A 25,064-nucleotide genomic window follows, 5' to 3' on the forward strand; every position below is an offset into this window, starting at 1 on the left:
TTCAGAAAATGCTATATTGAATCCATGTCAAATTGGTTTCAGGCAGGGTTGTTCAATTTGGTGTGCTCATACTGACCTAGAGAGTCGTATTAAATTAGCTCGCAATAGAAAACAGTTTGCGGCGCTTGTCACCTTGGATGTCAGTAAAGCATACGACAATGTTGAGCACTCGACTCTATTGCTAAGATTACAGGAACTGAACTTTCCATGCTATTTTGTAGCCTGGATTTCTGCTTTTTTGGAAAATAGAGAATTTTACTGCTGCCAAAATGGTGTTTCCTCAAGGAGATTTCCACAGACAAGAGGTGTACCGCAAGGATCAGTTCTCTCACCTGTTCTTTTTAACATTTTTCTAAGCTCAATTCCATGCATTCAAAATGTGAACACTTATGTGTACGCCGACGACATTTCATTTTTGGCAACAGCAGGTGACATTCACACTCTTTATCGAACCCTGCAAAATTACCTCAATGTTCTTGACAAATGGTTAGGAAGAATTCATCTGTCCCTTAATGTGAAGAAATGCGCATTGTTAGTATTTCCAGTTTCTGTTCCTGTAAATATCTGCCTGGTCTATAGAAATAACATAATACCTCAAGTTCAGACGGTGAAGTATCTCGGCGGCCACACATTGAGCCACTTTCTGCAAAAGGAGTTCGGGCCATTGGTATCCTGCATAAGCTTTGTAGTGCTAGCTCAGGCATGAAAAGGTATACACTTCTGATGATTTATAAAATATACGTCCGCCCAATTTTGGAGTTCGGGTGTGTTTTATTCTAGGGAGCTCCTGCCTATAAATTTCGCCCTCTTGTGCTGTTGGAGCGTGAGGCGTTGCGCCTTTGTCTTGGGCTTCCAAAATATGTCGCCAATGCTGTTCTGCACCTTGAGGCGCGAATGCCATCGTTATCAGCTAGGTTTCGCCTTTTAACAGTTCAAACATTTTTAAAATTGTGCGACTCACCTCTTCACGCTTCCAATATAATATTTCTTAGTCAAACTTCCGCCTTTTTTAGTGCTGCCTGGTCTCGTTTTCATACCACACAGATATGTTACGTGCAGTCCCTCCTTGATCGCATAAATATTCATTTCACAGATATCCGCCAATTGTATAACAACTCATCATCTGTCCAGATTGAATTCGATGACATTTTCCCATCGAATGCAAAGCTGCAGCCCTTCCCGCTTCTTCAGGGTCTGTTGCAGGACCACCTAAGGTCCTTTCCCTCTCATGTTCTTATTGCTACCGATGCCTCGCAGGATCGCGAGAAGGCAGGTGTGGGAATTTTTTCGCCTTCACTGGATTGGTCTTTTTCTCTCCGTCTTCCTGACTTCGCTCCCATTTTTCTGGCTGAATTATTAGCAGTAATCTTAGCCTTACGAAAATTAGAAACTACCGTTTCCCAGGTTGTGGTTATGACAGACTCTCTGTCCATTTGCTCTTCCTGATCCTCACCGACTGAGTCTCGGGCATTACGCCTCTTTAAGTTCCTGATTCCGCTCCATCTAAGTTCCGTAAGGTTGCTTTGGGTACCAGATCACATGGGTTTTCACTTAAATGAGGTTGCAGATTCCTCAGCTAGAGCCTCTCTCTGCGGCCCAATTGTTGCTGTCCTACCAACGTGTGCATATACAGCTGCGGTGAGGTTTCGCAGCTACACAATATTTCGGGAATTTGGTGCCTCGACTCTTATATCATCTCCCGAATATCAGCATCTTCTGCATCCTTGCAGTAGCAAAGACTGGCGCTCACGCAGACTAGAGGTCTCTTTCACGCGCTTGCGTTGCCGGGTTCCAGTTCTAAATTTCTACCTTCACAGATCTGGCCTGGCGGCTTCCCCACTGTGCCCTTTTTGTGCCGAACCTGAGACAATAGATCATTTCCTGCTGTTCTGCCGCCGCTTCTCTCATTACAGGAAGCGTCTTTTGCAAATTCCATTTCATCAACTGGGCTTGCCTGTGTCTTCCGCGGTTGTTCTTTCAATTGGCGCTTCTTTGCTTGGACGAAGCGACAGGAGTGTGCGCTCCGCTGTGCAAAATTTTCTTCAATTTTCTTCCCATTCTAATTTCGTCTTCCCGCTCTCATTCAGTACGACATTGGAACATTACAGGCATTGTATCCTATTAGGCACATTAAGCCATTGTCCCGTCTTCGATCTCCAAGTTAACAGGACCCCGGTCCTTCCGTCTTCCAATCTATCAGGCTACATCCTATTACCATTCCTTTTCCCGTCAACACTTTCCTATATCCAGCAATTAACCGCCTGTGTCTTGGCCACTCCCCAGTAGTGGGTATGTGCCAGCAACGTCTGAGGCCTTCCTTCCTTCCTTCCTCTAGGCCGTCGGCGACCAGCTTTCATCCACCGAGCTTTCACCTGTATTAAAGCCATTTCATCCGCTACATTTGGTGCTAGGTGCTGGGTAAATACGTTCTGGATTCGCCAGTACCTCGTCGCAGCCGCCGTGTAGCAGGTTTGCCACCTTTCTCGCCTCAACTGTTCCTCTCAATGCCTACCACGCAAGCGACGCAGACTCGGGTACAGCGACCTGACCAAGAGACGGCCTTGCTCCATAAGCGAGAGCCGCGTACGTTCCACGGCGAGACCGAAGAGGACGTTGAAGAATGGCTTCGGCATTATGAAAGGTGCAGCAAGTACAACCGTTGGGACTCTACCGCCCGCCTGTACAATGTCGTTTTCTTCCTTGCTGGCACGGCTCTGACTTGTTTGATAGCCACGAGGAAATTCTCACTACCTGCAGCCGATTTGTCGAAGAAATCAGTAAGTCCATCGGAGACACTCTTGCGAAGAAGGAACGCGCTGAGCAGCAACTTTCTCAGAGAGCCCAGCTGCCCGGCGAAACATGCACGCGGTACATCGAAGAAGTCTTGAAACTTTGCCGCACTGTCAACCGGCAAATGCTAGAAGATGATAAGGTCGGACACCTTCTCAAGGGGATTGCTGAGGACGTGTATCACTTCCTTATTTCACGCGACACCTTAGATACAGTTGCAGATGTCACAAAGCAGTGTCGTGCATTTGAGGCGCTTAAAGCACGCCGGATAGCGCCCAAATTCGGCCGCCACTCGAATATCACAACCGTCGCCAGCATCGACGTCCCCGACCCCGAAGACATCGCTTCTATAGTCAGGAGGACCGTACGCGAGGAGTTGGCTGCTCAGCGGCCACGTACAAATTTTGATGTACATTACCAAGAGCCATCGAGGTCCGTGCCATCATGGGAACAGCCTACGCCATGGACTGCTGCCCCAAATGGCAACGGACCATGTTACACCACCGGCTCCGAGCGGACCCGGCAATCGACATCGCACCCTTATTTCCAGCAGCGTCCGTCCCATCCTGGTGAAGTGCCTCGTGGTGCGCCCCGTCGCGTGTCTGTCGCCTCTCCCCAACCTCCAACGGATCCTGATATAAGCTGATATGCAGCGGACACATCTCCCGCTTTTGCCCGCGTCGACAACTTTCTTGACCCCCTGCACAACGCGCACCACGCTTCAGGAATGACGCCCAGTGGGAGCGGCCACCCGCTAGCTTCTATCGGCCTACTTCTCCCCCCCCCCCCCACGAGGTGCACGCAATGACTCCCCTGTCTCCAATCGCAGTATCACTCCGCCGCCGCAGCGGCAAGGCCGTTCACCATCCCCACGTCGCCGCTGCGTTTCTCCACCGCTGGGAAACTAGGTGGTGCGACCGATGGAGGTAAGGTCGCCGGACGGTCAATTTCGAGAATACCTCTGCCTATCATCATGTTAAAGAACAAAGTATCAGTATCAGTGTGTGTTGACAATGTTGAGACGGATGCTTTGGTTGATAATGGTGCCGCTGTGTCAGTTATGAGTCTTTCATTTAAGAACCGCCTTGGACACAAAGTTATGTTTGTGTGGGATAGAACTGGTACGTTTTGTGGAGTTGGGGGTAAAACTCTAGTTCGGGTTGGCCTGTGCTCTGCTTCACTTGTACTGGGTGACGAGTGCTACAGAACAGAATTCGTTGTGCTGAGACGTACCACAAATGACGTTATTTTGGGTGTTGACTTTTTGCGCGAGTGTGGTGCAACGCTTGACTTTGGTAGCGGTGAGATTTCTTTGAAGTCGAACACTATTCCGGCATTAGTGGATAACCTGTCCCGTTATCATGAAGGAGTTCTCTCCCTGACAGAAGATGTGCTGCTGCCTCCGATGACGGCAACATTTGTGCCCGTAAAATCATCGGACCATTTCTTGGGAAGACACTCAATAGTCGTCGAGCCAGATGTTCAGAACGGGGCGAAGAAAAATGTGTTGGTGCCACGTGCCATCCTGGAGGCAGTGGGTGGTCATGCACACCTCTGAACTGTAAATGTGTCAGAAGAGCCTGCTCGTCTTCCTTCTGGTTTAGTACTCGCGAGATTTGAGAACCATGTGACCCCCACCATTGAAACTATTTCTCATTGCAGCGGCGCCGCGCAAGCAAAGTCTGAATATGGTGCTGCGCTTGAGCGCATGGTCAACAAATCGCTCCCGTCTAGTGAACGCCATACCCTGAAAGACATTTTGACGGCTCATATCCAAGTATTCGACTTTGCTTCCAACGGATCTGGTAGCCATTTCTCTGCCTCTCGACTGCAGCATAAAATTGACACTGGAAGCGCACCCCCTATTCGCCAGAAACCTTATAGAGTATCTCCGGATGAGCGCAAGTTAATTCAAGAACAGGTGGACGACATGCTGCAGAAAGGAGTTATCCGCGACTCTTCTAGTCCGTGGGCCGCACCTGTGATCCTAGTCCGGAAAAAAGACAATTCATGGCGATTTTGCGTTGACTACCGTCGTTTAAATGCGTTGACCTAGAAAGACGTGTACCCGCTACCTCGCATTGACGACGCCGTCGATTGTCTGCATTCCGGGTGATATTTCTGTTCCATTGATTTGCGATATGGCTATTGGCAAATTCCCCTGCATCCATCCGACCGTGAGAAGACAGCTTTCATAACCCCAGATGGCTTGTACGAATTTAATGTGATGCCGTTTGGTTTGTGCAACGCCCCCGCGACCTTCGAGCGCTTTATGGACTGTATCCTTCGCTGGTTAAAATGGGAAATATGCATGTGTTACCTGGATGATGTCATCATTTTCGGCAAGACCTTCCAGGAGCACAATGCCAGACTGCGTGTTGTTCTCGAATGCATCGGCAAAGCGGGACTCATTTTTCACTCTAAGAAGTGTCATTTTGGGGGCCGGCAAGCTCTAGTTCTTGGCTTCCTCATCGACAAGGATGGCATCAGGCCCGATCCGCAGAAGATCGCTGCAGTCCGCGATTTTGAAACTCCACGCACCCTGAAAAGCCTTCGGAGCTTCCTGGGACTCTCTTCTTATTTTCGTCGTTTCATTGCTGGCTTTGCGCAAATTGCCCACCCCCTCACATCTCTTCTGCACAAGGATTCGCAGTTTGTGTGGACCCCTGAGTGCGAGTCCTCGTTCCATCTCCTCAAATCTTCTCTCACTTCAGCACCCCACCTGCGGCACTTCGACCCTTCTGCTGTGACGGAGGTTCACACTGACGACAGCGGCGTCGGTCTTGGGGCAGTACTTGTCCAGCTGCATAGTGGGGCTGAGAACGTTGTTGACTACGCCAGCCGCACGTTAACAAAATGTGAGCGTAACTACACTGTCACCGAATTGGAGTGTCTCGCAGTTGTGTTCGCTGTGCACAAGTTCCGACCTTACTTATATGGACGCCACTTCTTTATTGTCACAGACCATCATTCTCTATGCTGGCTCATCGGACTTCGCGATCCATCTGGTCATCTGGCGCGCTGGGCACTGCGCTTGCAAGAATATGACTTTGCTGTCTCGTACAAAAGTGGCCGCCGTCACGCTGATGCAGGCTGCTTGTCCCGCCACCCATTGCCGACTTCAGTCGCCGATGAAGACTGTTTCGACGGGTGTTTAGCCTCGCTCGCGCCGACCTTTCCCAGTGAGGCGACCTTTCGGCGCGAGCAACGTCGCTACCACTCACTGCAGCCCTTTATAGCAGCGGCAGAAGGATCAGTAGATTCAACGCCCTTTACTGTCAAAGATGGCATTTTGTTCAAGAAGAACTACTCCGTTGATGGTGCTGCCCTGCTTTTGGTCGTTCCGAAAAGTCTCCGTCGGCAGCTTTTGCACGCTATGCACGATGACATCACATCTGGACATCTAGGTTTCTCTCCCACTCTGCACCGGCTTCGCCAGCGTTTTTCTTGGCCGCAAGTTTATAAGAGCACCAAGCAGTACGTTGCAACATGTGAAGAATGCCAACGATTTAAGCCACGAACCATCCCGCCGGCCGGTCCTTTGCAGCCCGTCAAACCACCCACTTCCCCTTTTGAAAAAGTTGGCATTGACCTTCTAGGTCTTTTCCCAAAGTCTTTTGAGGGACGCCGCTGAGTGATTGTGTGTGTAGACTATCTCACCAGATACGTGGAAACCACCTCTCTCGTTACCGCAAAGGCTGATGCTGTTTCGACGTTTCTCCTACACACTGTTATTCTTCGCCATGGCGCAACCCGTGTTATAAGTGATTGTGGAAAGCAATTTAATGCTGATGTCGTGGAAGAAATGCTCCGGCTTTGTGGATCGGACTACCGACACTCCACACCCTACCACCCGCAGACCAACGGTCTTACCGAACGCACCAACCGCACTCTGACGACAATGTTGTCCATGTACGTCTCGTCTGATCATCGAAACTGGGACGCAGTGCTGCCATATGTGACGTACGCTTACAACACTGCCAATCATGAGGTCACCGGATATTATGCCAAGCATAATAAGGACACTGCTTAGCTCAACCATAGCCCAGCCTGGCGCGGCCGCGACCACCAAGGCTAACTCCCGCTCCTCCCGCTAGGGGCGCTGCAACCGAGCACGTGGTCTGACGTCACGACAGCTGAGGAGAGACGGGGTTCAACTCGCGCGGTCGCCGCGCGGCCGCGGCCACCAAGGCTAACTCCCGCTCATCCCGCTAGGGGGCGATTGTCGTCGCGGCATTGTATAAAAGAGCCCCGCTCCTCACGTCGAGGCATGGGAGAGCGCGCGCGCCCCTGCGCGCGCGTTCTTCCTTCTTCTTCTGAAACCCTACCTATCCTTCTCTCTATCTGCACGCCGGCAGTGGTGGTGGTGTTTTAACACCAGTCACAGGCCCGTGCATTTTCCTTTCCTCTTCCCCTTTCATCCACTTACTACTACTACGTCGAGGCAGTCATACAGCGAGATGCCGCCGAGAGACAGGGATGCTTCGCATCCTAGGCTTAACCTTAGCTAAGCCAGGCCATTTTTCTCCCTTCTATTTGCTTTATGCCAGAACTCCCCGCGTTTTTCTCGACACGACCTTCCCGTTTTCCCCCAACGAAAACGAGTCGGTTGGCCAGATACTATGCCGTGCCGAAGAAGCCCGTCGTATAGCCCGTTTACGTACCCTGACCTCGCAACGCCGTTCGAAAGAACATTACGACCTGCGTCATCGTGCCGTGACTTAATCTCCAGGAGACTTTGTCTGGCTGTGGACGCCAATCCGCAAAAGAGGGTTGCGTGAGAAGTTCCTGTACAAGTACGATGGCACCTTAGGCGTGTTGAACCAACTGACTGACGTGAATTACGTCGTCGCCAAAGTGACGACGGATAAACGCCGTTCCCGCAAGACACAAGTTGTTCATGTGGCTCGCTTGAAGCGCTGCCATCGCCGATCAACATAACTTTCTCGGGGACGAGAATATCTGCACCCGGGGAAATTGTTACGCCGCGGAGTTCGAAGAAGAAGAGGAGAGAGGCGCGCACAGTCTGATCTGGGCTCTGGGCCGTCGGCGACCAGCTTTCATCCACCGAGCTTTCACCTGTATTAAAGCCATTTCATCCGCTACAATATATATATATATATATATATATATATATATATATATATATATATATATATATATATATATATATATATATTAGCAGACAAGGCAAATGAAATGAGGAGCTCGTTTGACAAATATACGAAGGAAGCCAAGGTGCACAAGGGAATGTTTCTATTTTTTTAATGCAAAATTATGCAAACTAATGCAATGAGCGATGCAAAAACTTTAAAAGATTTTGCTACGCGTCGGAGGAATGAGCCATTACCTTCAATATATCCATAGCAGTGCCTTACACCATTTCAATATTCAAACTTTATGTTCAAGAATGTTGGACATGCCACCAGTCACTTTTAGCTAAATTCAGGTCTCCCGTAAATTCGCCTGATTCTTTGCTTCGTTCTTTAGCATCTTTTTACCTTCCAGTAGACAGCTTTGCACACTTAGCAATGTCTTTAAGAAAACTGCAATATAATGCTTCAGAGAATATGCGAGGCATGTGCAATACAGAACGCAATAATCCAATTTGTGAAAAGTGCATATCTTCTTTCCTTTTTTATTTTGACTTGAGCTAAAATCGACTTTTGTGTACTTATACTATGCCGAGAGTAGTCATAAAACGGAAGGAAACTGTGCTTGCTTTCGTGCATAAATATGGAACCCATTTATATTACACAGAGGAGACATGTGATATTCACCAGTTTAACTGAATTTTTCACTCTCCTAAAGAAATCCTGAATTTACCATTGTACGAACCGTAGCACTAAGGAAGAACGCAGACTGGAAAGAAGGAGCACTAGGCATCGTTTGCGCATAAAAGGAGGCAGCGTTGATGCTGCGTGGCGATATTCATTCAAGCGCCTCCCTAGCTGGCGTGCACAAAAATCGTGCTCAGACTTTTTTCCCCCCAAAGATTCCTTCAAGATTCTAAGGAAAGAACAGAAAACACAATACGCGCGCTCGTTCTCCGTCGAGTTTTCCAAAAGAGATTCAAGACGGGGGAGCACGCCTTATGCAAAAAAATTACAGGTGCTTCCAAAATAGCTGCCACTGAGATGTGACAGTCTCCTACACGGACACCTAAGGCCTTCTGATTCGACTGGAGAATCCCACAGTTACCGTCTGGACTTGAGCGCGGGTCATTTTTCTCCAGAGATGATACTCTACCTTTACGTGCCACATATCTCGGCCAGTTGGCAAGGCGTATCCATCTGCGGTTCACTTCTTGTTTCCGCAATGCTATTTTAGGTACTGAAAATCGTAATGAAGTTCTTGCAAGGAAAAATGCTCGACGTGAGGACGAAGAAGGTGCCCATGCGATGGACTCTCACTGTCTCGTTGTTTTCTTTCGGTTTGCGAACTGTAAGCCAGCGTTCTTTTAGCCTTCTGTGCCGTGTAGCATGCAGCTCCAGCTATGTCTTGAGCGAGTCGCTAAGAACGTTGGAGCAATATTTCAGTGCTCCTAAACGCAACTTTCCGCTCTGAGTTCACCTTTTCTCAAATAAATTTTTGTTCGCCATGCAGATGAGTAATTCGATTTCACAACCCCTAGCCATATCACTTTGCGAAATATAGAATGCTATTAAAATAGGTTTCTTTTATATTCTTTCCCAATTGCTGTTAACGAAGTGGCCCAATTACATCACTTTTCTTTTGTATGGGAGGCATTGAACAAGATTCGCCATGCTTTTTTTTTTAAATTCAAGCAATTTGACCGCATTAGTAAGGAGAATCGGATGTTTAAGAAGCATTCCTGTACTGTATCCAGAATTTTCTTGCTTCCTTCCCTGATCTAGACACGATATGATAAGTCAAGTTCTCGACTTTATGTCAGCCTCGGGCACGTGATTTAAAAAAAAAATGCGTGTAGGTACACTTTTTTTTCATCTATTTGTGAACTCGAGCTACGCCGGCGGAACAAAACTGAAGCCCGGAAGGTAATCTATTGCTGAACCAGTCTTCATTCTCCAGGCAGTTGGATAGAAGCCTTGGAAGATCAACCACACATGCAAGTCACTGTCAATGATATGAATTTTCTGTTGTTTGCTTTAGTTTTATATTCATTTTGTCGGTGCATAAAAAACGTGGACTGTCTGTCTGTTTACGAAGCACTGATTTGCAGCAGTTAAATCGATTAATCCGCTCATATAAAATCTCGAGAACGATATATTGCGTTTTATATTGATGCTAAAAATACAGCAACATTGCTGCGCAGGTATTAAAATCTCCCTTGTTCAATCGATTACTTAGACCACGTGATAATTCTTCCAAGACTATATTGCCTTTTAATTTTACACTATTGTTTTTTCAACGATGCATATTACGCATATTAAGGCATATACGTGATCGTATAACTCTTTTCCTTCCATGTGAAAAATGATCGTAGTTTGCTGGTTTTTTTATAGTTTGAGTACAAGGATTACGAGGTTTCAATTTTAACGCAACATATTAGAATATAGGCAATAAAACCCGCTTTTAAAAATAATAGCTTCTCCAAAGGCCATTATATCACTATAAAATGTTATTTACGAAATCAAGGCTTGAGAGTATTATAAACAAAGCTTGCAAAAATGTGTTTGTATGCAAAATAAAAAATTATAGAAAGATTGAAAGATAAAAATTCTGCCTGTCTAAATGGAAATATATCTGAAAAAAGGGAAGTTCGAGCTCGTACACTTTTCCTGCTAGAAAATAATCACTTTATGCTAGTTGTCAACACAGCCGGGCGAAACTGACGCAGCTCAAGCGTTATCAAACCTTGCCGAACTGATGTGCAACACTACTACGGAGACAAGTAACATCGATAACGTTCAAACTGCTTTAAAACGGCAGCAGAGTGGAGGAAAACGGGCCAACTAAGACAACCAAGACGTTGCTTTTTCCTCGGATTTTCCGCCCTCCGAACTAAAGTCCAATGACGAAGCGGCGTCCTCATGAGTCCCTGCTACCTGCATCACCGACAAAATTAAAAAAAAATAGATGCAGCTGAATAACGAGATTTGCTCTGTTTCAGGGCGCGTGCCACGCTGGCGGGAGCGGCAGTTCTCCACTGTTCTCGCAATCGTTTCAAAAAGCACCGATCCTCGAAAAAAAAGACAATCTGAACAGAAAATTGATACTTAGTTTTCAAGTTGCTAAGGAGATTGCACAACATCGTCAAGAAAAGCGCGAAAGCATTTCAAGTTGGCGTTTTGCATCCACCGTTAGCGGCCGAACTTTGGCCAATTCACACGGCATGGTAAGAGTTCAGCAAAACGCTCAAATGAGCATGTCAGGTTGCAGGTTCATAAAACAGATTCTTCATAACCAATGTGTCATAAAATGCAAAGTATTGCATAAGAATTAAAATCAAAGGTTATGATATATCAAGAATGAAGTCCATCGCGTCTCTAAGACAAGCTCTGCCTGGAAACAAAGTTCCACATATGTGAAGTCAGCAGCAAATCATAAATAAATATGCAGAAAGACAGGAGACATAGCTCATATGCGACCGGGTATTTTTTTTCATTTTAGGCCTTTGTATTTAAAATCTGCACGATAAACGTGGGTTCGGTTCGTGCCTAGGAACAGTGTCCAACGTTCTGGGGAAAACGTTTTGAAAAGTGAAAAATTGTAAGACACTGCTAAGGAAATACTGAAGCTAATGGTCCATTGCTCTGCTATGTATCAAAAACTTCTTTTTAAGCGCTTCATCGATCTCATCGTGCAGTTAAGACTTCCATTGAAAACCAATGGGGAACGCTTTCGACCATAGCAAAACCGTTAATGGGGGAAAATGTGCAAGACTGCTGTCGGCCGATCGGCGGATGTATCGATTGTTGTAGTGAAATCTTACATTTTAAGAACAAGCTGCGTTCGTAAATGATTTTCCGCTCCAAAATTATTTTGTCCAGAATTGTTGGGTAAGCCTTGACGATAGCAAAACCATTAATCGTTGTAATGAAATCTTATATGCAAAAGTTGCGTTCATAAACGGTTTCCTGCTCAAAAATGCTTTTGTCCGGAATTTTTGTGTATTGTACTAGATAGAGTTCAATATTTAGATGAATTTTTAATTGAATTAACAAAACAAACGTTTTATAAAGATTTTAGAGAAGATAGTATTGCGATACTGTGGGTCGTCAACATCAATTTTTAAATTTTTAATCGAAAATTTGGTTTGAAATATCCAACGTCCGAAATACGCATTTGCAAGCCATTTGAGTCGCCTTTTCCGCTTTGCATATTGAAAGATTGGCGTCGATTCCAGTGGTCTCGTCACCGATATCAAGTTAACTTCTTCAAAGTCATCTCATGCATACAAAGAGTCTGTGCTTGGTGCATAAGATTTGCGACCAACGCCATTCTTTCAATATGCTATGCGTGAAAACCAACCGAACGACGTTTAAGATGCGCATTTTGGGGTTAAATTTTTTGGAACAGCATTGCCAATTAAGAAAATCTAAAAACACTGCTTACCTTAGGTGCTGACAGCCTTCAGTTTCGAAATACAACCGCGCCCCATACTAAAATATAGAAAAATGAATGGATATTTCATTTCTCTATTAATTTATTAACGATTACAGATGATGTCCGCGTTGCTGTTCAATCTACATGCAGAAACCGCAACACCAGCTCCTCACATTTTTCAAAATAAAAATCTGTAAACATTTAAAAAAACAGAATACAGAAAAGTCTTCGCCGAAGGGCTTTCAAGATGGCTGGAACAAAATATATCTGACTGCTTCTTTCAAGCGCGTTTATGAAGCGGACATTCTGAAATTTTCAAGTTTTCTGCAGGTCGGCTCCACTTTGCTATTAATTTTTAAGATTCGTGTATATATATATATATATATATATAAATATATATATATATATATATATATATATATATATATATATATAAATGAGGGGTTCATTTGACAAACATATCAAGGAAGCCCACTGTCACCGAAACCAAGGTGCATAGGGGAATGTTTTTTTTCTTTGTAGTGCAAAGGGAGAATAATACTGCGATTATCTCTTAATCGAAGTATTATTCTCCCTTTGATTGGCAATAGAAATTAGAAACATTCCCCTATGCGCCTTGGTTTCATTGACTGTCGACTTCCTTTTATATATATATATATATATATATATATATATATATATATATATATATATATATATATATATATATATATATATATATATATATATATATGTATATATATATATATATATATATATATATATATATATATATATATATATATATATATATATGTATATATATATATATATATATATATATATATATATATATATATATATATATATATATATATATATATATATATATATATATATATATATATATATATATATATATATATATATATGTATTAGCAGACAAGGCAAATGAAATGAGGGGCTCGTTTGACAAATATACGAAGGAAGCCAAGGTGCACAAGGGAATGTTTCTATTTTTTAAAATGTGTAGTACCAATGAATTAGTTTAAAGAAAATTACTTATGAAGCAGCAGAAAAAACAACCATGCCGCCAGTGGGATCCGAACCCACGACCTTCGAATATCGCGTCCGGTGCTCTACCAACTGAGCTACGGCGATGGCTGCCCAATCTGTTGCTTTCGCTGGTATTTATGTTTTTGCCTGTAAGCGAACCTTGAGAAAGTTCACCAGCTTCATAAGTAGTTTTCTTAAAACTTGATCATTGGCACTTCACATTAAAAAAATAGAAACGTTCCCCTGTGCACCTTGGTTTCTTTACTGTTGGCTTGCAAAATATATATATATATATATATATATATATATATATATATATATATATATATATATATATATATATATATATATATATATATATATAAAAGGAAGTCGACCGTCACAGTATTTCTCAAAGGGGTTGTGAAACCGAATTACTCATCCGCAGGGCGAACAAAAATTTATTTGAGAAAAGGTGAACTCAGAGCGGAAAGTTGCGTTTAGAAGCACTGAAATATTGCTCCAACGTTCTTAGCGACTCGCTCAAGGCATAGCTGGAGCTGCATGCTACACGGCACAGAAGGCTAAAAGAACGCTGGCTTACAGTTCGCAAACCGAAAGCAAACAACGAGACAGTGAGAGTCCACCGCATGGGCACCTTCTTCATCCTCACGTCGAGCGTTTTTCCTTGCAAGAACTTCATTACGATTTTCAGTACCTAAAATAGCATTGCGGAAACAAGAAGTGAACCGCAGATGGATACGCCTTGCCAACTGGCCGAGATATGTGGCACGTGAAGGTAGAGTATCATCTCTGGAGAAAAATGACCCGCGCTCAAGTCCAGACGGTAACTGTGGGATTCTCCAGTCGAATCAGAAGGCCTTAGTTGTCCGTGTAGGAGACTCACATCTCAGTGGCAGCTATTTTGGAAGCACCTGTAATTTTTTTGCACAAGGCGTGCTCCCCGGTCTTGAATCTCTTTTGGAAAACTCGACGGAGAACGAGCGCGCGTATTGTGTTTTCTGTTCTTTCCTTAGAATCTTGAAGGATTCTTTGGGGAGAAAAAGTCTGAGCACGATTTTTGTGCACGGCAGCTAGGGAGGCGCTTGAATGAATATCGCCACGCAGCATCAACGCTGCCTCCTTTTATGCGCAAACGATGCCTAGTGCTCCTTCTTTCCAGTCTGCGTTCTTCCTTAGTGCTACGGTTCGTACAATGGTAAATTCAGGATTTCTTTAGGAGAGTGAAAAATTCAGTTAAACTGGTGAATATCACATGTCTCCTCTGTGTAATATAAATGGGTTCCATATTTATGCACGAAAGCAAGCACAGTTTCCTTCCGTTTTATGACTACTCTCGGCATAGTATAAGTACACAAAAGTCGATTTCAGCTCAAGTCAAAATAAAAAAGGAAAGAAGATATGCACTTTTCACAAATTGGATTATTGCGTTCTGTATTGCACATGCCTCGCATATTCTCTGAAGCATTATATTGCAGTTTTCTTAAAGACATTGCTAAGTGTGCAAAGCTGTCTACTGGAAGGTAAAAAGATGCTAAAGAACGAAGCAAAGAATCAGGCGAATTTACGGGAGACCTGAATTTAGCAAAAATGACTGGTGGCATGTCCAACATTCTTGAACATAAAGTTTGAATATTGAAATGGTGTAAGGCACTGCTATGAATAAAGTGAAGGTAATGGCTCATTCCTCCTACGCGTAGCAAAATCTTTTAAAGTTTTTGCATCGCTCGCATCGGGCCGTAAAGACCGCCATACAAAAACAAATGGGGAACGCATTTTGCCGACAGCGAAAACGATAATTGCAAAAAAAAATTAAGCCTGCTGACGGGAGATAAATGGATATATTGATTGTTACAGTGAAATCTTGCAATATATAGAAAAAATTGCGTCATAATCTGGTTCCCGTTCAAAAATGCTTTTGTACAGAATTCTGGAGTATCATTATTCGCAGACATCGTTAAGAGGTTGAGTGGCCGCTTGAAAAAGCACTGGGTCATCTAACGTCATAAAGTGTAAATAAATAGATGTGAGTTTCACTGCACTGTGACCACGACGCCTTCTGTTTGTTTGGGGAATCTCGTCAATTGTCCCATAAGCTGCCTGGCTTACATGACGAAAAATGTGGGCTAAATTGGACAGTCCGTGCAAACACAAAATGCAGCTGCGTACTTGGTGGCGATACACCGAGTAAAACTTTTTGACTCGTATAGTACCGTGGCCGAGGGGGCCTGCTCATTTCTGCACAGCAGAGCTAAGCTGCACTCGCTTCTTGCGCCGATGATAACTCGTACAGACGTTTTGAAAAGCATTGTGCACGAATTTTATGGGCTCCCTTTAAAAACCCTGGCATGCAGAGCACTCCCTTGAAATTCTTGTATAATGTATCACCGGGCGATAACTGGGGTTGTGTGCTTTCGAACTTTTAAGAGCTCTTTGAAAAGTTTACGGTTGGAGCGCCGTCATTATATTATGACTGCTATAGAAAAGCTTACAGAGAAAAATATACCTTCGAACAAAATATGCCGATTCCTGTCTCTGTTATATGCTGATATTTAGTTATGTCTTGTGAAATAAGTAGACTTGAAATAACAAAGTGTGTGTTGTTTCTCAACCAAAGGGATCCTCGAACAACATGAGATCAAGGCTGAGGCAGAAGGCGAGTACGAAGAGAACAGGGCGGAGCGCTGACTGTGTGCACACAATTTTTTAAATAGTGCTTCTTGTCTCTACTTCTTACATCTAAGCCTCATGCGCGCATTGCATGCTAAGTTAAAAATTTTTAACTTATTTCCTTTGTGACGCGTGGTGCTATTTACAAACAACTCTGTTAGGGTGGCGCTTCTCAGAACACTAATTTGGAGGGATATCCACTGAAAAACACTGTGCTTATACTGTTAACTAGTACATAATTAAGGAATATTACAAAAAAGCGTAGCAACACGATAATAAAGAATGGGTTGTTGGGATTTCCCACAAGGTTTATATGACGATTCCCCAAGGCAGCAGACGCCAAGGGCACCGCAGGCGACTTCTCAGCGGCCCCCAGCTCCACGGGGAAAAAGGGAGAGGGAAAGATAATAAACGCTCCCTGCTTTTCAAGGAGAGGGGCCAGTCTGACTCCCGCCAGCAACGTGTACTGTCGGTTTACGGGGCGCGCTTCCCGCGCCCTCCTTAGGGCACGTCGGTGACTCGTTTCGGCATTCGCTTCTAAGCTCACCCCTTTACAATACTATAACGATTCTGGCGACGAGGTGAATAGTCACTCTCGTCAACCGGAGGAGTATGTCAGCAACTACACCGCATCACTGAAAAAGCTTTGAGCAAATTGTGAGTACGGAACCTTCCTTCGTGACATGCTGCGGGACAGACTCGTTTGCGGCATTAATGACGCGTCAATGCAACGACGCCTGCTTGAAGAGCCAAACCTGACGTTCGAGTCAGCAGTCAAGCATCTAATTGCAATGGAGACGGCTAAAAGACACTCAAGCATGTTGATGCAAGCTCAGGGCATGACCAAAGCGCAGACAGTTCACAGTGCGATGAGCAAGCAAATGAAACAGACGATAAGTTGTTTTCGCTGTGGAGAGCCGCACTACGCAACAGTATGCCAGCACGCCAAACCCCGGTGCAACGCATGCAGCAAGACAGGGCATCTGGCCAGAGTATGCCGCTCAAAGGCTGCCGACATGAAGCAAAAGAATGTGTCAAGTATTGAAGAAGCGTAGCTTGTTGGGCCAGTTGGTGCATGGTATGAAGGAAAACCAGCGAAAAGGACGCATTCACAAGGAGGAGAAGTACACAGGACAACGCTGGAACACAACTGAAAATTCTTTACTTCGCCAACATCAGAACAGGGCGCACATGCGCGTGAGCACCACAACCGCTATCAAAACAGCAAACACAAAACTGATTAAGCGAGCGAAGAAACATGTGGCAACCTATGTCCCATTCATGAAAGTGTATTCTTTTGCCGTGAACCTGACAGAGCTGTCGCTGACGCATTCAGTTCCTAACTGCTTGATTTTAAAAGCTTCTAAGATTTCTCGTTCTATCTGTGTTTTGCCGCGGCCGATGATGTTGACATTATGGAACAGAGGGGTGCAGTCTTTACAGTGGTTGCAATGTCTTCGAAGATTTGCTGTGTTGCCTGGCTGCAGCGAAGTACGGTGCTGCCTCATACGGTCGTTGACGCATTGACCCGTTTGACCTATGTAGGCCTTGCCACAGGACAGTGGGAGCGAGTAAACAACATCGGTTGTGCATTTGGTGAACATGCTCTGGTGTTTAACATTACATTTCTTTTTTGTGCTGATTTTTGAGATACGTGAACAAAGCGACGACAGTTTGGTGGGCGCAGAAAAGACTACCTTAACAGCGTATTTCATGGCTACCTTTTTAACGTTATGTGAGATTTTATGCAGGTATGGCATTACAGCAGGTCTGGATTTCTCACTAGGCGTTTCATCTCTTTTGTACTGTGACTTAAATTTACTGGTCAAGGTCTCAGCAATAGAAACGAGGACGTCCTCAGGGTAGCCCGCTGACCTCAAGCGGTGAAGTTGCGCTAAGAAACTCTTTTGCATATTGTGTGAACAAGACCTGCGCAGAGCATTACCAAGGCAAAGGTTGGCAATGCCTCTCTTCACAAGTTTGGAATGTGAGGAGGAGAAGGGCAGCAGGCTTTTCTTGGTCCGTGGAGAGTAGCTCCACCAAACATGGCTTTCATCAGAGAAGGTGAGAGTCAAATCTAAAAATCTAATTGAGTCCTCAAGGGGCACTTCATGAGTAAAACTCAAGTCAGGACAGGTATCGGTAAAGAAGGCCAAAATGTCATTTGCAGCCGCTTCGACACTGTCACGGGAAGTTGGTTTCAAGAAAATTAAGAAATCGTCTACATACCTAAAAACTTTCACTACTCGATCGTCAATAAGGGTATCATGCAACAAATTGTCAAAATGGGATAAAAATATGTGGCACAAAATAGGAGCTACACACGAGCCAATGGGAACGCCCTGCTTCTGTATGTACCTGCAGTTTTCATGTTCTACCACAGTGGAAGAAAGGTAGCAAGTCAAAAGTTCCAAAAAGGAATTCACCGATATGCCCGAGCTGTTCTGGAAGGCCACTGCACCTCGGTTTTCGATGAGATCCCGCACAGTAACTAACAAGTCCTTTGCGTAATGTGTCAAGGAAGCACAGTACTCAAAGGCATTCAAAGCAGCCAGTTCACAGCCTTGAGGACAGTGCAAATCTTCCTGAAATCCAGCCACAGGTCTACGAGACATGGCAGATGAACAGCGAGAAAACAATTCCTCCGTTTGTAGCAGTTTTGCAAGTCGCAGGCAGGCCTCTTAGAATGAAGCTAGACACGGGGGCCAGTGTCTTCGTAATAGGGGCGACCGCATTCCAACAGCGGTTTCCCGAGCTCTCAGTAGACACATGAGAAGTAATTCTGAAGAAAGTAATCCTGCTAGCGCTGCGGCTTTTTACATTCCTTCTTTGGACTGTAAGTGCTCCGTACGCTCTACTGCTGTCGTATCCTCCACAACGGCTGAAAGTGTTGCTATTGAGGCGGCTTTACGGAAGTTAGGGTATTGTCCGGCTCAACCTGTTGTCATCCTAACTGATTCAAAATCTGCCCTTCAGAGGTTAGAGCGCGGATTCCCTACTGACGCCTTGTCTCTAAGCTCTCTGCGGTTGGTGCAGAATCTGCACAGCAGAGGCTTTACTCTACATTTCCAGTGGGTGCCCCCTCACATAGGAGTCAACGGTAATGAGGTGGCAGACAGACTCGCCCATAAAGCTCTCTCAAGGATTCCATCAAAAAAAGTACCTCAAGATGGGAAAAGTCTCTGCAGGAAAACGGTGCTCGATCTCATTAGTGCCCTGTGGAGTGCGTCCCACAAGCCATGTGTGACCAAGGAACTGAAAAAATCTCAGGCGACCCTTCTACATCGAATTCGTACGGCCTCTGCTCGCACTCCTGCATGGATGCGTAAGACCGGCATAGCATCGTCTCCGCTCTGCTCTTTATGTGGTTTGTGCGTGGATATCGAACATTATATTATGTACTGCCCAGAGTACAACGCGGAAAGGCATGTGATGTTCGCTTCCTTCAAGAAGACAGGAACCCGTCACAGCATAGTGCAGGACATTGTCTACCCTAGTGGTAACCAGACATGCAGAAGGGAGGCTGCACGCTTTCTTTTAACATTTCTGGAGAACACGGATCTTGTTTTTAAATGGTGACAGCAGGAACGGGCTATGGCCTACTGTGATTGAATGTGTGCGTAGATGGTGTCTTCCGGAGTGGACTACTTTATACTGTGAGTGAATGTGTGTATGGAGTGTGGCACTACAATGGCCTATTTTCTACTGTGACTGATATGTGCATAGATGGTGACTTCTGGAGTGGACTGTGATGTGAACTGTGCGGATTGATTGTGTGCATAGATGGTGACTGCGGGAAAGAATGTGTGCTATTATAAGAGACTGTGCGCTTAGCGGGGTAGATGCGGCATTGTTAATATCGAAGGGACGCTGCGGTGGAGCAATTGCCGGCAGACAAAGCAAGGCTAACCCCACCTGTAGCATTCAACACCTCAACCTCAACCTAAATCTGAAGAGTTATTGCGGAAGACTGACAGCCTTTAGGGGCAAGGTTACCGTTTCAGTCCAGTTCGGACGAAGAGAGGCAACACTGCCTTTCTTTGTAGCTCCGGACCAGTGTCCAACCCTTCTCGGACGAAACTGGATCAGTGCGCTTCAGCTCGACCTAAACAACGTCAGATCCGTCGGCTCACTTACGAGCGTTGACGAGCTGCTGACTTGCTACAAAGAAGTACTTTCAGACGGACTAGGAACTTTCAAAGGTGTGAAAGCCAAAATTGTTGTCAAGGAAGATTCACCTCCAAAATTCTTCAAACCACGAACCATTCCTTTTGCATTGCAAGACAAAGTTGCAGAAAAATTGCAAAGAATGCAACGAGAAGGGGTACATACACCCGTCAGAACGTCTGAGTGGGCAGCCCCAATTGTTCCTGTGCTCAAGCAAGACGGCCGCATGCGCATATGTGGCGACTTCAAGGTCACAGTTAACGGTGCCACAGTGCTGGAAATATATCCTGTGCCGCGAGTCGAGGACCTCTGGGCGAAACTTTCAGGTGGCAAAAAGTTTACGAGTCTGGACCTGAAAGATGCTTACCAGCAGGTGGAACTTGACACTACCTCACAGAGGCTAGTGACCATCAATACACCTCAGGGCCTCTTCCAGTACACCAGACTACCTTTCGGAGTAGCTTCAGCGCCGGCCATATTCCAGAGAGAAATAGAAAATTTGCTACAAGACATGCGCCATGTCACTGTGTACTTTGATGACACCTTGGTAACAGGATTGGACGACGCAGATCACTTGAGTAACGTAACCAGTGTACTGCAGCGTCTACAGGAAGCAGGCCTCAAGCACAAGCTAGAGAAGTGTTCATTTCTACCGACAGAAGTTGAGTACCTGGGCCATGTCATAAACGCAGACGGACTGAAGCCAACACCAAAGAAAATAGAAGCTGTCGTGAATGCTCCATGTCCAAAGGACTGCAAGCAACTTCAAAGCTTCCTTGGCCTCAATAATTTCTACATGCGTTTTCTGCCTAACCTTTCGACATTTATCCGGCCCTTGAATCTGATACTTACAAAAGAAACTCCATGGAAGTGGACAAGCATAGAGGAACAAGCTTTCATAGAAAGTAAAGCTCTCCTGACTTCTGCGCCGGTACTACATCATTTCGATTCTTCCAAGCAAATCGTTCTCAGTTGCGACGCTTCACCGTACGGAATCGGAGCTGTTCTCGCACACCGAGATGAAACAGGGGAACGTCCCAATGCCTTCGCATCGAGAAGCCTTTTTCTAGCAGAAAAGAATTACAGTCAGCTGGACAAAGAAGCCCTTGCCTTAAGTTTCGGCGTATCGAAGTTTCATAAGTATCTCTGGGGCCAAGATTTTGAAGTGGTGACTGATCACAAACTACTTCTGGGACTTCTCGGACAGGACAAGCCTATTCCCGACAGATCATCACCCAGAATGATACGCTGGGCAATTACCATGTCAGCGTTCAAGTATACGCTTATGTACCGCCCTGGCACCAGCATCAGCAACGCCGACGTGCTGAGTCTTCTACCGCTTCCCACAGAGCCTGGCACAGTACCCAAGCCTGCTGATATCTTCATGCTTGTTGTTGTTGCTGTTGACCTCACACAATGGCACATACCCACAAGGGGGATTGGTCATAACCGGGCGGTGACTATTTAAATGACCAGTTGCATGTGGCAAGCATGGGATGACCTACCAAAATTTGGATCGCACAGTTTCCGTAGCCGAGGTGGTTGCAGGAGGTTAGGGGGGTCATACAAACTAAAATTTAGGCAAAGAAGTGGTAGGGATTACTATAAGTGGTTGTAAAAACCGAAATACAGAAACTGATAATGGGATGGGCAGGACGAAAGCTCATGATGGTAGACGTTTTGATTCTAGGAGATAATTTTGAACGGCAGAACAGACATTCCCATTGGTATGGCCAAGCATAGAAGCGCCAAGAGACAGAACAACCGCAGAAGACAGGCGCAAACTGAGATTCTGTATTGGAACTTCTAATAGTCGCCTCCTAATCGATGAGTAGCGACGGCAAAAAAGAAGAAAGTGCTCTATTGTTTCCGGCTCCGCACAATACGGACACAATGGGGAGATCGCCAGATCAGGACTGTAGAGGTAAAAATTTAGTTGCGGCACCCGGCAACGAAGCCTCGTGAAGGAAACTTCAAGATTGCGCGATCGCCAGACTGAGCTTCTCCAAGGGAACAGTAGGTGCTGGAAGTCGTCCAAGGAAGTAAGCGCTGATGCGCCCAATTCGTTCATTACAGTGTACCGTCGAAAGCGTGCCGCCGTGATGTAAGCAGTTGTTGGAAGCGGGTCAACAATCGGTCCACTCAGGGCTGCCTTCGCTAAAGCATCAGCTAATTCATTTAATAGAAGACCCCTGTGCCCAGGAACCCAAAGAAATCGAATTGATGTGATGTGTGGAGGGATCAGGAATTTTAGTATCCGAAAGAGCTGCGATTCAGTGGACGCCAAGAGGGAAGTGCATAAAGATAACGAGTCCATAATTATTATTACTGCTGATAAAGAAATTGGTACCTTGCGCAGAGCGAGAACCACTGCTAGAAACTCAGCCAGATAGATAGGAGTGAAATCTTGGAGACGGAAAGAAAAAGACCAGTCAAGGGACTGGGAGTAAATACCTACACCTGCCTTTTCTGCACACACCGAGCCATCAGTCGCAATTGCAACATGTGAGCTGAAGGTCGACAAATAACCCTGCAACATACCATTTAACCATGAGAAAGGCAGTAATTTTGCATTACATGGATAAATGTCATCGTAGATGATAGACACAGTTGCGGGGATGGACCGCACCGGAACAATTTCAGGTATTCGCACGTTGAGTGGGCCCAGCAAAGATTCAACGAAACAGATTTGGGGAGTTTGAAGGCGAGACCATCCGACACCCAAGAACTCCGCTCGCTGCCCTAGGAACATCAACTCGGATGCATGCTGCTCCGAGTCGCAAAACTTTAAAAACGTTTGTACTGTCAAAAAGCGAAACCTTGCAGTAAGAGGCGGCACCCGCGCTTCCAGATACAAAACATTGTTTGCCACGTATTTAGGGAGACCCAAACACAGGCGCAGAGCTTCTCGCTCTAAGAGCCGAAGTGGGCGCAGTTTGTATGCAGCTGCTCCAGAAAACAAAACGCAACCGAATTCCAAGATTGGCCGGATATACATTTTGTAAATCAGCAGAAGAGCATGTCTGCGCATACCGCAGCGAGGGCTACTCATCCTTCGCAGAAGGCCTACCGCCCGAATCCCTTTCGCAGCAACCTGATCTATATGTGACCGCCCCGAGATACTTTAGGGAACATACCTGAGGAATGACATGATGACGATAAGACAATGAAATGTGTACCTGTTGAGTAACCGCAAAAGGTAACAAAGCGCACTTGTTTACATTAAGACTTAAGTGTAATGCAGATAACCATCGGTCAAGGGAATTTAAATATGACTGTAAAACCATATACACAGAATGTAAATCACTCGCAGCAGCAAAGAAAGCTATATCGTCTGCATACACGTACGAAGTCACGTCAGGGGAAGTCGGAATCGAACTGAGTAAGAGGTTGAATAGAACAGGGGAGAGAACTGCACCTTGAGGCACACCTCTAGATTGATGAAATTTCCTTGTAGAAACTCCGCGTTGACAACAATAAAATTCTCTGTCAGCCAGGAAAGCTGACACCCATTCCACAAAATAACTTGGCAAGCCCAGAGCCCGTAGTCTGTACATCAGAGGCCCATGTTCGACACTGTCATATACTTTCTAGATGTCTAGAGTTACCAGCGCAGCATACTGTCGACGCCGGCGCGCTAGTCGGACACGGCTTTCGAGGTCAGTATGCGCACACCATATAGAGCACCCAGGCTTGAAACCAATCTGACAGGGGTTAAGCAGTCCCTTTTCAGTAATAATGGGCATGATTCGTCCTTACAGCACGCGTTCAACCAATTTCACCAGATTCGATGTCAATGAAATTGGTCGAATGTTGTCTAAGACAAACCCTTCGCGTGGCTTTTTAAGCACCGGGATAATTTTGGAAACACGCCATACATCCGGGATCCATGGGGTTCTAATAGAGTAATTTACCAGCTCCAATATAGCATTGGGGGATTCGTCGAACAGTATTTTAATCATCGCAGAGGTGACACGGTCAGGACCAGGAGCTGCAGAAGGTAACCGATTTATCACCTGGGAGAGCTCAGAAACCGAGACATTAAGGAAATCATCATAGTGATTCCCAAGCAGTTGTGGGCGAGAGACCGCAGCCGAAAAACGGTGTTCCAAGCCTTTGCCAACTTCTTCTAATGACCTGGCAAGCTCTACTGGAGTCAGCACATTAGAGGCAATGTTGTGAGGCGGTGGCAGCCTGTTCCTTGACCTCAGAAAGCGAAACACGGCTTGTCTGTTATTTCATTTGGATAGATGGTCATAATTCTCCTCATCATATTTTTCTTTTGCCCTAGCGACTGTGCGCTTGAAGGTAGCGGCAAGAAACTTATAATCGATCCAATTCCGGGGACATTGATTATGGATACGTTTCTTCCAGGCTGCCTTGCGCCGCCTATAATCCTTTGAACATTCTGCATTCCACCAAGGGCTCAGAGAAGTGCCTATGCTATCGCACACTGTAAACTCTGATTGCCTCCGTAGCCGATCTAAAATAGAGCATAAGCCTAACACCCTGCTCTCCTGAGACAAATTCGGCAAAGAGTGTAGTTCTGAACTGAGTGAACTTTTTAACTTGTAATCGACTAGGGCGCAACTGAATCCGCCGATAGAAGTCATCAGACACACAATGTCAAAAGTGAGTGGGAAATGGTCACTGTTTGTTGCACAGTCAACCGGAGTCCAGGAGGAAACTGCTACCCCTGGGGTTGAAAACGTTAAATCCAATGCTTATCGGGAGTGCCCACGGAGAAAGGTCGGAAAACCCGAGTTATGACAGTTTAGGTTATTCACAGAAGCCCAATCCCATAAACGCAAACCGCACTGGTCTGTTCGATAACCCCAAGTCAAGTGATGTGAATTGAAATCCCCAACAAG

The sequence above is a fragment of the Amblyomma americanum genome, chromosome 1, assembly GCF_052857255.1.
Source record: "Amblyomma americanum isolate KBUSLIRL-KWMA chromosome 1, ASM5285725v1, whole genome shotgun sequence".
Taxonomy (NCBI): Eukaryota; Metazoa; Arthropoda; class Arachnida; order Ixodida; family Ixodidae; genus Amblyomma; species Amblyomma americanum.